General features: G+C 39.2%; 1 pseudogene; it reads right to left on the minus strand.

The window, feature by feature from the left end:
* Nucleotides 1-727: 727 nt before the first annotated feature.
* LOC119531151 lies at nt 728-2,968 on the minus strand (annotated as a pseudogene).
* Nucleotides 2,969-4,344: the final 1,376 nt, after the last annotated feature.

Here is a 4,344-nt window from a genome sequence, read left to right on the forward strand (position 1 = left end):
TCCATGGAAATTATCCAATCAGAGTCATCACCCCCAGTTGGGTGGGGCATATCTCCACAGAAACACTCAAAGAATTACAATCTAATTAACACTGATACGTCTGCCCGCACAAGATTACATCAAAGAACACGGCTTTTTCTGGGGGACATAATATATACAAACTGGTACAGATACAATTTAATAATATCTTAATTTTAAAAAAAAAAGGCAATTGTGGGTGAAATCATGAAATTTCTTAACAGTTGATTATAATACATTGTGGTAATTTTCTAAGACCACTTAGAGGAATCGATATTTATAGTAGATATAGTATTTATGCAAAATCTGGCATCAGGTATATTATTATGTATATGTATATATGTGTACATGTGTATATAGATAAGATAGATATAGATGTAGATATTCCATGATTATATGACCTAGGAAACATATGTATATCTCAACAGCATTATTAGAGTGCAGAATCTGAGACTGGGAGTTATAAATGCTTTTAAAACTGTGGGATTTGGAGGAACACACATCTTTTCAAAACCTAGGGTTTTTCTCAGGACTCAAGTCAACATCATAACTGCCACAGAAGAGGGGAAAAAGGGAAGCTTTTCTTGCTTTAATTGTTCATCTGCATTAGAAAGTCCAGTATCCCTGAGATAGAAACCACCGCAAAAAGAAGGGCATGAACAGGTTCTCCCAAAGGACGATTGTTGCTTAATTATGCTTACCACTCTGCCTAATGTTTGGCAGCTCCAAGACTCTTCAGTAGTGATTCAGCATAAACCCAACATTCTCCATCTTTATGAAATATCCTTGTCTCCATTGAATTTCCTTCTCCTTCCTTTCCCAGGCTTCTGCTCTTTGTCTTTCCTCAAGTCTATGCTTTGCTTCAGTTGCCACATCAATTTCTCTGATTTTTTAATTGAGACATCCTTCCAACAGCAGCAAGATTCATACTCATTCTGACATTCCAACTTCCTCACTTTCTTCTTTGTTACAGGCAACTTCTTGTTGTATTTAGAAAGATTGTATTTTCCCCTGTTGCATATTTTCATACATTACATCATTCCATTCCCCTTCAACTGAGCCAAAAGACTTCTTGTCATTTGGAGAAAAAATCTCAGTGGTTATTCTGTATTTCTTACCTCCATAGAAAGGAAGACTATATTTGCACTATAGGTCATTTAGGAACAATTATTAGTACATTCTCCTCCTAGCTCCACCCAGGGCACTGTGAGGATAGATCTTCCACAACATTGGGGAATGTGAGAATGTAACGTTTGTCATAGTCTAGACACGAGACACAGCCCTGTGTTGTGCACTCCAGTCAACATCCCTAGGAATTTTGATTTGGTTCATATGTGAGCATTGAATTATATCTTCTTGTGAAAGCACTCAGAAGTGGGTGGATGATGAAATGGATGGATGATGGGAAATCCGCTCAGCCATGAATGTTACACTGTTTTTGGAAACGCAGGGAACTGGTCCTTCTGAAACTAGCTCTGTGTTCTCTTCATTGTCATTTGGTAATGTCCAATGACACTGAAAGATCTATCCCAAAATAGAGTTTTATGGCTTTTGGGCAACTGATCCTTTCCTTCCTGCATAAAAGGCTGAGAAGTAGCATTTCACAACCTAAACCATTTGATCGCTGTGATCCTTCTGGTTAATAATGCTCACAAACAGGCCCAGATGTGCAAAAAAAGTCGGCATTCATCTCTAAAAGAGATCTTCTTTCAAGAACAAATGTTGAAAGAACAACCTTATAATAAGCGCCTTTCCAAGCCTAACTTGTGACAAGAGATGCATTGTAATGCTCTTGTGCTCTTCCTCTGGCCCTGAGTCTGCTTTGTCATCTCTATCATCATGTGAATTGAAGAGGTTAGCGTCATTTGTGATTCTGTGGTATCTGGGCACTTTAGACTATTTCCTGAGCTGCTGTGTGTCAAAGCTGAGGCAAATCCAGAGGAATCCGGAGGAATCTATTAAGTGCTTTGGGGATAAGTCACTTTCATGGAATTCATCAGTATCATATAATTCATCCTCACTGTTAGAATAAGAGAACTCTGGGACTGTATTTGGAAACAAGTTGACATGGCTTGGAGAAGTTAGACTGCTACTTGGGGGTGAGTGCCCACTGCTTGTACTGTTTGGAGTCTGGTGAAGTCCCGGGATAGCTAATACAGGTCCAGCTGATAGGGAAGATGGACACTGCTCTGACTTACACAACTGAACTAGTTCTGGAGGTAAGACAGTCTACAAATGCATTGTGCTGATCACAGGTTCCAATGGACTAGGTTGATATATTACGTCTACAGGATTAATGATACTTAAATTCAATTTGCATACTTCTCTGCATTAATCTGATCTTGAGCATTCTGCAGCAACATAATGCAGTGTTTAATTGATTCTACCATGCTATTCTCTCTTTGAGAGTTTCAATTTTCTTTCTCTGTTCATCTTTGCAGTTTTGCAGTTTGTCATCAAAAAGCTTTAGTTATGTAGCTTATGAGGGGTAACAATGGGATTGGGAAAGCCATAAGGGCCACACTTCACTTTGTCTAGTTTATGGATGGATGAGTAGAAAAATAGGGGAAGGAAACAAACAGACAAAGGTACCCAGTGTTCTTTTTTACTTCAATTGCTCTTTTTCACTCTAATTATTATTATTGTTATTTTTGTGTGTGTGCTAATGAAGGTGTCAGGGATTGATTTAGGTGATGAATGTACAACTATGTAATGGTACTGTGAACAATCGAAAGTGCAATTTGTTTTGTATGACTGCGTGGTATGTGAATATATCTCAATAAAATGAAGATAAAAAAAAAAAGACTGTATCTGCGTAACCAAATAAATCACCTTTTATTAAAAAAAAAACAAAAAAAAAAAGCTTTAGTTGTTCTACCAAGATTTGTAGGTAAGCATCCGCCTCTGTAAGTTTCTTATCAAAATCTTGGACACTAGAAACCAATCCTGAATCTAAACCTCCGCAAGTGACCAGCAAGAAAGCCATTTGCCAAGGTCCCCACCCTTCTTGCCTCCAAGGGAGAGAGCCAGGGGCTGCTCCTGAGCTCCCCTTCTCTCCCCCTCGACCAGATCCCCGGGCTGCAGCGCAGTGGGTACAGCCTGAAGTTCTCTAGGTGATTTTTAATTTTTGTGTCTGTGATCTTTAGTTCTGCCTGGTTCTGTTTCATAATTTCCATCTCTCTGTTGATATTCTGTTTGTGTTCATATGTCATTTTCCTGATTTCCTTTAGTTTTTGTACATATAATCCATTAGCTCTTTGAGCATATTTAGGACCATTTTTAAAAACTTCTGTCTGGTATGTTACTGGTCTGATCTTCCTCACTGATTTTTCTAATGCTTTAATCTTCTCCTTTGCCTGTGCCATCACTTCCTATTTCTTTCTATGTTTTGAAACCTTGTGTTGAAACCTGGACATTTTGATGTTTTAATGTGTTATCATTAGAATTTAAACTCTGAGACATCTGTTCTTTATGCTTGTATCCACCTAGTATTATGATAGAGCATTCCTTGAATGCAAGAAGCTAACAAAAATAAATAAGGAAAAAAAGAAAACACTTTCCTAGTCTGTGCAGGGTGCTGTCCTTCAGAGCTTATCCATACAAAGAGTTTAAGGAGTAACTCCAGGACTCTCTGGTTATTTCTGCACATGCATCTTTTCTTGGGCATGCACATCTGGCCCTAGGAGTTCCCCTGTTTATAGAATGGAAATGTCCCCTCTTCCCTAGGGAACAGTTTCCTGGTGGTCTTGGTCCTTTCAGCCAGCAATCCCTCATTCCAGGCAGCATGACTTGACTGCTCTGCCGCAGTGTTCTGTGGAAGAGCTCTGTGACTGCTTTCTAAACTCAGGGCATGTCCTGAGTGAGTTCCTCAGGCCACCACCAGACAGATTGAGCCAGATGTACATGCTTCCAGCATTACTCTGCTTCCTCTGGAACTGGGAACCGATCTACACTGGGAGCACAGGCCACACCATGCCTAATCAGTTAAGGGTTAAGGAGGGGCCAGTAGGGCAGCATGAGATCCTACCACTTTTTCTTTCAATGTTTAAAAAAGTTTTTAATTAAAGGTAACAATTCCATGAAAGGAGAGGATAAAGAATGGGATGACAAGAAGTATTTGGTCTTAATAAGGCAATACAAAATAGACCCATTCTACCACTTTTAATAAACCTTTTTTTTTTGACTTGGTGCTTACCCTGTTACTGCAGTTCTTTAACTGTTTTCTGGAGCTTTGAGAAAGATGTTTCTGCCAGTTCTTGCTGGTTATTCAAAGCTTCTGTCAGGATGGATCCCTGAAGCTTCTTACTCTGCCATCTTGATTGGGAC

The sequence above is a fragment of the Choloepus didactylus genome, chromosome 4 (genome assembly GCF_015220235.1).
Source record: "Choloepus didactylus isolate mChoDid1 chromosome 4, mChoDid1.pri, whole genome shotgun sequence".
NCBI classification, from domain to species: domain Eukaryota; kingdom Metazoa; phylum Chordata; class Mammalia; order Pilosa; family Megalonychidae; genus Choloepus; species Choloepus didactylus.